Below are 11,920 nucleotides of genomic sequence, written 5' to 3' on the forward strand. Positions count from 1 at the left end.
ATTTAAATTGGACCAGGTATTATATTACAGGGTAATAGTGTACCCTACCACAGGAAATAATTATAGGTCAATTAGGGGGTACACTATGTATATTTTAAATAGTGCATTAAAACAAGGAAATACGAAGACACTTTTCTATGTTAACTAACGGCACGGTATCGGACCTTAATATTGACCTATAATTTGTAAATTGGACCACGTATTATATTACAGGGTTATAGTGTTACCCTACCACAGGAAATAATTATAGGTCAATTAGGGGGTACGCAGAGTGACCCTAAAGTTTACTATGTATGCCTATGCGAAATAAAGTGTTCTGAGAAGCTTAAAATGAGGAAATAAGCGTTCCAAAATGCTTTAAAAATTCAAAGACATTTTTCTATGCTAACTAACGGCACGGTATCGGACCTTAATATTGACCTATAATTTTTAAATTGGACCACGTATTATATTACAGGGTAATAGTGTACCCTACCACAGGATATAATTATAGGTCATTTAGGGGGTACACAGCGTGACCCTAAATTTTACTATGTATGCCTTGCGAAATAGAGTGTTCTGAGATGCTTAAAATGAAGAAATAAGCGTTCTAAAATGCTTTAAAAATTCAAAGACATCTTTCAATTGTTAACTAACGCAAGGCGCAATATCAGACCTTAATATTGACCCATAATATTTAAATTGGAATAGGTATTATATTACAGGGTAATAGTGTACCCTACCACAGGAAATAATTATAGGTCAATTAGGGGGTACACTATTTATATTTTAAATAGTGCATTAAAACAAGGAAATACGAAGACACTTTTCTATGTTAACTAACGGCACGGTATCGGACCTTAATATTGACCTATAATTTGTAAATTGGGACCACGTATTATATTACAGGGTTATAGTGTACCCTATCACAGGAAATAATTATAGGTCAATTAGGGGGTACGCTGAGTGACCCTAAAGTTTACTATGTAAGCCTATGCGAAATAAAGTGTTCTGAGAAGCTTAAAATGAGGAAATAAGCGTTCTAAAATGCTTTAAAAATTCAAAGACATTTTTCTATGCTAACTAACGGCACGGTATCGGACCTTAATATTGACCTATAATTTATAAATTGGACCACCTATTATATTACAGGGTAATAGTGTACCCTACCACAGGAAATAATTATAGGTCAATTAGGGGGTACACAGCGTGACCCTAAAGTTTACTATGTATGCCTATGCGAAATAAAGTGTTCTGAGAAGCTTAAAATGAAGAAATAAGCGTTCTAAAATGCTTTAAAAATTCAAAGACATCTTTCAATGGTTAACTAACGCAAGGCGCAATATCAAACCTTAATATTGACCCATAATATTTAAATTGAACAAGGTATTGTATTACAGGGTAATAGTGTACCCTACCACAGGAAATAATTATAGGTCAATTAGGGGGTACACTATGTATATTTTAAATAGTGCATTAAAACAAGGAAATACGAAGACATTTTTCAATGTTAAGTAACGGCACGGTATCGGAACTTATATTGACCTATAATTTTTACATTGGACCACGTATTATATTACAGGGTAATAGTGTACCCTACCACAGGAATTAATTATAGGTCATTTAGGGGGTACACAGCGTGACCCTAAATTTTACTATGTATGCCTATGCGAAATAAAGTGTTCTGAGAAGCTTAAAATGAGGAAATAAGCGTTCTAAAATGCTTTAAAAATTCAAAGACATTTTTCTATGTTAACTAACGGCACGGTATCGGACCTTAATATTGACCTATAATTTTTAAATTGGACCACGTATTATATTACAGGGAAATAGTGTACCCTACCACAGGAAATAATTATAGGTCATTTAGGGGGTACACAGCGTGACCCTAAATTTTACTATGCATGCCTATGCGAAATAGAGTGTTCTGAGATGCTTAAAATGAAGAAATAAGCGTTCAAAAATGCTTTAAAAATTCAAAGACATCTTTCAATGGTTAACTAACGCAAGGCGCAATATCAGACCTTAATATTGACCCATAATATTTAAATTGGACCAGGTATTATATTTACAGGGTAATAGTGTACCCTACCACAGGAAATAATTATAGGTCAATTAGGGGGTACACTATGTATATTTTAAATAGTGCATTAAAACAAGGAAATACGAAGACACTTTTCTATGTTAACTAACGGCACGGTATCGGACCTTAATATTGACCTATAATTTTTAAATTGGACCACGTATTATATTACAGGGTTATAGTGTATCCTACCACAGGAAATAATTATAGGTCAATTAGGGGGTACACAGAGTGACCCTAAAGTTTACTATGTATGCCTATGCGAAATAAAGTGTTCTGAGAAGCTTAAAATGAGGAAATAAGCGTTCTAAAATGCTTTAAAAATTCAAAGACATTTTTCTATGTTAACTAGCGCAAGGCGCAATATCAGACCTTAATATTGACCCATAATATTTAAATTGGACCAGGTATTATATTACAGGGTAATAGTGCACCCTACGACAGGAAATAATTATAGGTCAATTAGGGGGTACACTATGTATATTTTAAATAGTGCATTAAAACAAGGAAATACGAAGACACTTTTCTATGTTAACTAACGGCACGGGTATCGGACCTTAATATTGACCCATAATTTTTAAATTGGACCACGTATTATATTACAGGGTAATAGTGTGCCCTACCACAGGAAATAATTATAGGTCATTTAGGGGGTACACAGCGTGACCCTAAATTTTACTATGTATGCCTATGCGAAATAAAGTGTTCTGAGAAGCTTAAAATGAAGAAATAAGCGTTCTAAAATGCTTTAAAAATTCAAAGACATCTTTCAATGGTTAACTAGCGCAAGGCGCAATATCAGACCTTAATATTGACCCATAATATTTAAATTGGACCAGGTATTATATTACAGGGTAATAGTGCACCCTACGACAGGAAATAATTATAGGTCAATTAGGGGGTACACTATGTATATTTTAAATAGTGCATTAAAACAAGGAAATACGAAGACACTTTTCTATGTTAACTAACGGCACGGTATCGGACCTTAATATTGACCTATAATTTTTAAATTGTACCACGTATTATATTACAGGGTAATAGTGTACCTTACCACAGGAAATAATTATAGGTCAATTAGGTGGTACACAGCATGACCCTAAAATTTACTATGTATGCCTATGCGAAATAGAGTGTTCTGAGAAGCTTAAAATGAAGAAATAAGCGTTCTAAAATGCTTTAAAAATTCAAAGACATCTTTCAATGGTTAACTAACGCAAGGCGCGATATCAGACCTTAATATGGAACCATAATATTTCAATTGGACCAGGTATTATATTACAGGGTAATAGTGTACCCTACAACAGGAAATAATTATAGGTCAATTAGGGGGTACACTATGTATGTTTTAAATAGTGCATTAAAACAAGAAAATACGAAGACACTTTTCTATGTTAACTAACGGCACGGTATCGGACCTTAATATTGACCTATAATTTTTAAATTGGACCACGTATTATATTACAGGGTTATAGTGTACCCTACCACAGGAAATAATTATAGGTCATTTAGGGGGTACACAGCGTGACCCTAAATTTTACTATGTATGCCTATGCGAAATAAAGTGTTCTGAGAAGCTTAAAATGAAGAAATAAGCGTTCTAAAATGCTTTAAAAATTCAAAGACATCTTTCAATGGTTAACTAGCGCAAGGCGCAATATCAGACCTTAATATTGACCCATAATATTTAAATTGGACCAGGTATTATATTACAGGGTAATAGTGCACCCTACGACAGGAAATAATTATAGGTCAATTAGGGGGTACACTATGTATATTTTAAATAGTGCATTAAAACAAGGAAATACGAAGACACTTTTCTATGTTAACTAACGGCACGGTATCGGACCTTAATATTGACCTATAATTTTTAAATTGTAACACGTATTATATTACAGGGTAATAGTGTACCTTACCACAGGAAATAATTATAGGTCAATTAGGTGGTACACAGCATGACCCTAAAATTTACTATGTATGCCTATGCGAAATAGAGTGTTCTGAGAAGCTTAAAATGAAGAAATAAGCGTTCTAAAATGCTTTAAAAATTCAAAGACATCTTTCAATGGTTAACTAACGCAAGGCGCGATATCAGACCTTAATATGGAACCATAATATTTCAATTGGACCAGGTATTATATTACAGGGTAATAGTGTACCCTACAACAGGAAATAATTATAGGTCAATTAGGGGGTACACTATGTATGTTTTAAATAGTGCATTAAAACAAGAAAATACGAAGACACTTTTCTATGTTAACTAACGGCACGGTATCGGACCTTAATATTGACCTATAATTTTTAAATTGGACCACGTATTATATTACAGGGTTATAGTGTACCCTACCACAGGAAATAATTATAGGTCATTTAGGGGGTACACAGCGTGACCCTAAATTTTACTATGTATGCCTATGCGAAATAAAGTGTTCTGAGAAGCTTAAAATGAAGAAATAAGCGTTCTAAAATGCTTTAAAAATTCAAAGACATCTTTCAATGGTTAACTAGCGCAAGGCGCAATATCAGACCTTAATATTGACCCATAATATTTAAATTGGACCAGGTATTATATTACAGGGTAATAGTGCACCCTACGACAGGAAATAATTATAGGTCAATTAGGGGGTACACTATGTATATTTTAAATAGTGCATTAAAACAAGGAAATACGAAGACACTTTTCTATGTTAACTAACGGCACGGTATCGGACCTTAATATTGACCTATAATTTTTAAATTGTAACACGTATTATATTACAGGGTAATAGTGTACCTTACCACAGGAAATAATTATAGGTCAATTAGGTGGTACACAGCATGACCCTAAAATTTACTATGTATGCCTATGCGAAATAGAGTGTTCTGAGAAGCTTAAAATGAAGAAATAAGCGTTCTAAAATGCTTTAAAAATTCAAAGACATCTTTCAATGGTTAACTAACGCAAGGCGCGATATCAGACCTTAATATTGAAAAATAATATTTCAATTGGACCAGGTATTATATTACAGGGTAATAGTGTACCCTACAACAGGAAATAATTATAGGTCAATTAGGGGGTACACTATGTATGTTTTAAATAGTGCATTAAAACAAGAAAATACGAAGACACTTTTCTATGTTAACTAACGGCACGGTATCGGACCTTGATATTGACCTATAATTTTTAAATTGGACCACGTATTATATTACAGGGTTATAGTGCACCCTACCACAGGAAATAATTATAGGTCAATTAGGGGGTACACAGAGTGACCCTAAAGTTTACTATGTATGCCTATGCGAAATAAAGTGTTCTGAGAAGCTTAAAATGAGGAAATAAGCGTTCTAAAATGCTTTAAAAATTCAAAGACATTTTTCTATGTTAACTAACGGCACGGTATCGGACCTTAATATTGACCCATAATTTTTAAATTGGACCACGTATTATATTACAGGGTAATAGTGTGCCCTACCACAGGAAATAATTATAGGTCATTTAGGGGGTACACAGCGTGACCCTAAATTTTACTATGTATGCCTATGCGAAATAAAGTGTTCTGAGAAGCTTAAAATGAAGAAATAAGCGTTCTAAAATGCTTTAAAAATTCAAAGACATCTTTCAATGGTTAACTAGCGCAAGGCGCAATATCAGACCTTAATATTGACCCATAATATTTAAATTGGACCAGGTATTATATTACAGGGTAATAGTGCACCCTACGACAGGAAATAATTATAGGTCAATTAGGGGGTACACTATGTATATTTTAAATAGTGCATTAAAACAAGGAAATACGAAGACACTTTTCTATGTTAACTAACGGCACGGTATCGGACCTTAATATTGACCTATAATTTTTAAATTGTACCACGTATTATATTACAGGGTAATAGTGTACCTTACCACAGGAAATAATTATAGGTCAATTAGGTGGTACACAGCATGACCCTAAAATTTACTATGTATGCCTATGCGAAATAGAGTGTTCTGAGAAGCTTAAAATGAAGAAATAAGCGTTCTAAAATGCTTTAAAAATTCAAAGACATCTTTCAATGGTTAACTAACGCAAGGCGCGATATCAGACCTTAATATGGAACCATAATATTTCAATTGGACCAGGTATTATATTACAGGGTAATAGTGTACCCTACAACAGGAAATAATTATAGGTCAATTAGGGGGTACACTATGTATGTTTTAAATAGTGCATTAAAACAAGAAAATACGAAGACACTTTTCTATGTTAACTAACGGCACGGTATCGGACCTTAATATTGACCTATAATTTTTAAATTGGACCACGTATTATATTACAGGGTTATAGTGTACCCTCCCACAGGAAATAATTATAGGTTAATTAGGGGGTACACAGAGTGACCCTAAAGTTTACTATGTATGCCTATGCGAAATAAAGTGTTCTGAGAAGCTTAAAATGAGGATATAAGCGTTCTAAAATGCTTTAAAAATTCAAAGACATTTTTCTATGTTAACTAACGGCACGGTATCGGACCTTAATATTGACCCATAATTTTTAAATTGGACCACGTATTATATTACAGGGTAATAGTGTGCCCTACCACAGGAAATAATTATAGGTCATTTAGGGGGTACACAGCGTGACCCTAAATTTTACTATGTATGCCTATGCGAAATAAAGTGTTCTGAGAAGCTTAAAATGAAGAAATAAGCGTTCTAAAATGCTTTAAAAATTCAAAGACATCTTTCAATGGTTAACTAGCGCAAGGCGCAATATCAGACCTTAATATTGACCCATAATATTTAAATTGGACCAGGTATTATATTACAGGGTAATAGTGCACCCTACGACAGGAAATAATTATAGGTCAATTAGGGGGTACACTATGTATATTTTAAATAGTGCATTAAAACAAGGAAATACGAAGACACTTTTCTATGTTAACTAACGGCACGGTATCGGACCTTAATATTGACCTATAATTTTTAAATTGTACCACGTATTATATTACAGGGTAATAGTGTACCTTACCACAGGAAATAATTATAGGTCAATTAGGTGGTACACAGCATGACCCTAAAATTTACTATGTATGCCTATGCGAAATAGAGTGTTCTGAGAAGCTTAAAATGAAGAAATAAGCGTTCTAAAATGCTTTAAAAATTCAAAGACATCTTTCAATGGTTAACTAACGCAAGGCGCGATATCAGACCTTAATATGGAACCATAATATTTCAATTGGACCAGGTATTATATTACAGGGTAATAGTGTACCCTACAACAGGAAATAATTATAGGTCAATTAGGGGGTACACTATGTATGTTTTAAATAGTGCATTAAAACAAGAAAATACGAAGACACTTTTCTATGTTAACTAACGGCACGGTATCGGACCTTAATATTGACCTATAATTTTTAAATTGGACCACGTATTATATTACAGGGTTATAGTGTACCCTACCACAGGAAATAATTATAGGTCAATTAGGGGGTACACAGAGTGACCCTAAAGTTTACTATGTATGCCTATGCGAAATAAAGTGTTCTGAGAAGCTTAAAATGAGGAAATAAGCGTTCTAAAATGCTTTAAAAATTCAAAGACATTTTTCTATGTTAACTAACGGCACGGTATCGGACCTTAATATTGACCTATAATTTTTAAATTGGACCACGTATTATATTACAGGGAAATAGTGTACCCTACCACAGGAAATAATTATAGGTCATTTAGGGGGTACACAGCGTGACCCTAAATTTTACTATGTATGCCTATGCGAAATAGAGTGTTCTGAGATGCTTAAAATGAAGAAATAAGCGTTCAAAAATGCTTTAAAAATTCAAAGACATCTTTCAATGGTTAACTAACGCAAGGCGCAATATCAGACCTTAATATTGACCCATAATATTTAAATTGGACCAGGTATTATATTACAGGGTAATAGTGTACCCTACCACAGGAAATAATTATAGGTCAATTAGGGGGTACACTATGTATATTTTAAATAGTGCATTAAAACAAGGAAATACGAAGACACTTTTCTATGTTAACTAACGGCACGGTATCGGACCTTAATATTGACCTATAATTTGTAAATTGGACCACGTATTATATTACAGGGTTATAGTGTACCCTACCACAGGAAATAATTATAGGTCAATTAGGGGGTACGCAGAGTGACCCTAAAGTTTACTATGTATGCCTATGCGAAATAAAGTGTTCTGAGAAGCTTAAAATGAGGAAATAAGCGTTCCAAAATGCTTTAAAAATTCAAAGACATTTTTCTATGCTAACTAACGGCACGGTATCGGACCTTAATATTGACCTATAATTTTTAAATTGGACCACGTATTATATTACAGGGTAATAGTGTACCCTACCACAGGATATAATTATAGGTCATTTAGGGGGTACACAGCGTGACCCTAAATTTTACTATGTATGCCTTTGCGAAATAGAGTGTTCTGAGATGCTTAAAATGAAGAAATAAGCGTTCTAAAATGCTTTAAAAATTCAAAGACATCTTTCAATTGTTAACTAACGCAAGGCGCAATATCAGACCTTAATATTGACCCATAATATTTAAATTGGAATAGGTATTATATTACAGGGTAATAGTGTACCCTACCACAGGAAATAATTATAGGTCAATTAGGGGGTACACTATTTATATTTTAAATAGTGCATTAAAACAAGGAAATACGAAGACACTTTTCTATGTTAACTAACGGCACGGTATCGGACCTTAATATTGACCTATAATTTGTAAATTGGACCACGTATTATATTACAGGGTTATAGTGTACCCTATCACAGGAAATAATTATAGGTCAATTAGGGGGTACGCTGAGTGACCCTAAAGTTTACTATGTAAGCCTATGCGAAATAAAGTGTTCTGAGAAGCTTAAAATGAGGAAATAAGCGTTCTAAAATGCTTTAAAAATTCAAAGACATTTTTCTATGCTAACTAACGGCACGGTATCGGACCTTAATATTGACCTATAATTTATAAATTGGACCACCTATTATATTACAGGGTAATAGTGTACCCTACCACAGGAAATAATTATAGGTCAATTAGGGGGTACACAGCGTGACCCTAAAGTTTACTATGTATGCCTATGCGAAATAAAGTGTTCTGAGAAGCTTAAAATGAAGAAATAAGCGTTCTAAAATGCTTTAAAAATTCAAAGACATCTTTCAATGGTTAACTAACGCAAGGCGCAATATCAAACCTTAATATTGACCCATAATATTTAAATTGAACAAGGTATTGTATTACAGGGTAATAGTGTACCCTACCACAGGAAATAATTATAGGTCAATTAGGGGGTACACTATGTATATTTTAAATAGTGCATTAAAACAAGGAAATACGAAGACATTTTTCAATGTTAAGTAACGGCACGGTATCGGAACTTAATATTGACCTATAATTTTTACATTGGACCACGTATTATATTACAGGGTAATAGTGTACCCTACCACAGGAATTAATTATAGGTCATTTAGGGGGTACACAGCGTGACCCTAAATTTTACTATGTATGCCTATGCGAAATAAAGTGTTCTGAGAAGCTTAAAATGAGGAAATAAGCGTTCTAAAATGCTTTAAAAATTCAAAGACATTTTTCTATGTTAACTAACGGCACGGTATCGGACCTTAATATTGACCTATAATTTTTAAATTGGACCACGTATTATATTACAGGGAAATAGTGTACCCTACCACAGGAAATAATTATAGGTCATTTAGGGGGTACACAGCGTGACCCTAAATTTTACTATGCATGCCTATGCGAAATAGAGTGTTCTGAGATGCTTAAAATGAAGAAATAAGCGTTCAAAAATGCTTTAAAAATTCAAAGACATCTTTCAATGGTTAACTAACGCAAGGCGCAATATCAGACCTTAATATTGACCCATAATATTTAAATTGGACCAGGTATTATATTACAGGGTAATAGTGTACCCTACCACAGGAAATAATTATAGGTCAATTAGGGGGTACACTATGTATATTTTAAATAGTGCATTAAAACAAGGAAATACGAAGACACTTTTCTATGTTAACTAACGGCACGGTATCGGACCTTAATATTGACCTATAATTTGTAAATTGGACCACGTATTATATTACAGGGTTATAGTGTACCCTACCACAGGAAATAATTATAGGTCAATTAGGGGGTACGCAGAGTGACCCTAAAGTTTACTATGTATGCCTATGCGAAATAAAGTGTTCTGAGAAGCTTAAAATGAGGAAATAAGCGTTCTAAAATGCTTTAAAAATTCAAAGACATTTTTCTATGCTAACTAACGGCACGGTATCGGACCTTAATATTGACCTATAATTTTTAAATTGGACCACCTATTATATTACAGGGTAATAGTGTACCCTAAAACAGGAAATAATTATAGGTCAATTAGGGGGTACACAGCGTGACCCTAAAGTTTACTATGTATGCCTAGGCGAAATAAAGTGTTCTGAGAAGCTTAAAATGAAGAAATAAGCGTTCTAAAATGCTTTAAAAATTCAAAGACATCTTTCAATGGTTAACTAACGCAAGGCGCAATATCAAACCTTAATATTGACCCATAATATTTAAATTGAACAAGGTATTGTATTACAGGGTAATAGTGTACCCTACCACAGGAAATAATTATAGGTCAATTAGGGGGTACACTATTTATATTTTAAATAGTGCATTAAAACAAGGAAATACGAAGACACTTTTCTATGTTAACTAACGGCACGGTATCGGACCTTAATATTGACCTATAATTTGTAAATTGGACCACGTATTATATTACAGGGTTATAGTGTACCCTATCACAGGAAATAATTATAGGTCAATTAGGGGGTACGCAGAGTGACCCTAAAATTTACTATGTATGCCTATGCGAAATAAAGTGTTCTGAGAAGCTTAAAATGAGGAAATAAGCGTTCTAAAATGCTTTAAAAATTCAAAGACATTTTTCTATGCTAACTAACGGCACGGTATCGGACCTTAATATTGACCTATAATTTTTAAATTGGACCACCTATTATATTACAGGGTAATAGTGTACCCTACCACAGGAAATAATTATAGGTCAATTAGGGGGTACACAGCGTGACCCTAAAGTTTACTATGTATGCCTATGCGAAATAAAGTGTTCTGAGAAGCTTAAAATGAAGAAATAAGCGTTCTAAAATGCTTTAAAAATTCAAAGACATCTTTCAATGGTTAACTAACGCAAGGCGCAATATCAAACCTTAATATTGACCCATAATATTTAAATTGAACAAGGTATTGTATTACAGGGTAATAGTGTACCCTACCACAGGAAATAATTATAGGTCAATTAGGGGGTACACTATGTATATTTTAAATAGTGCATTAAAACAGGGAAATACGAAGACATTTTACAATGTTAACTAACGGCACGGTATCGGAACTTAATATTGACCTATAATTTTTACATTGGACCACGTATTATATTACAGGGTAATAGTGTACCCTACCACAGGAATTAATTATAGGTCATTTAGGGGGTACACAGCGTGACCCTAAATTTTACTATGTATGCCTATGCGAAATAAAGTGTTCTGAGAAGCTTAAAATGAGGAAATAAGCGTTCTAAAATGCTTTAAAAATTCAAAGACATTTTTCTATGTTAACTAACGGCACGGTATCGGACCTTAATATTGACCTATAATTTTTAAATTGGACCACGTATTATATTACAGGGAAATAGTGTACCCTACCACAGGAAATAATTATAGGTCATTTAGGGGGTACACAGCGTGACCCTAAATTTTACTATGCATGCCTATGCGAAATAGAGTGTTCTGAGATGCTTAAAATGAAGAAATAAGCGTTCAAAAATGCTTTAAAAATTCAAAGACATCTTTCAATG

This window comes from Parasteatoda tepidariorum, unplaced genomic scaffold (genome assembly GCF_982258835.1).
Source record: "Parasteatoda tepidariorum strain Cologne lab strain unplaced genomic scaffold, Ptep-v5.0 scaffold_69, whole genome shotgun sequence".
NCBI classification, from domain to species: Eukaryota; Metazoa; Arthropoda; class Arachnida; order Araneae; family Theridiidae; genus Parasteatoda; species Parasteatoda tepidariorum.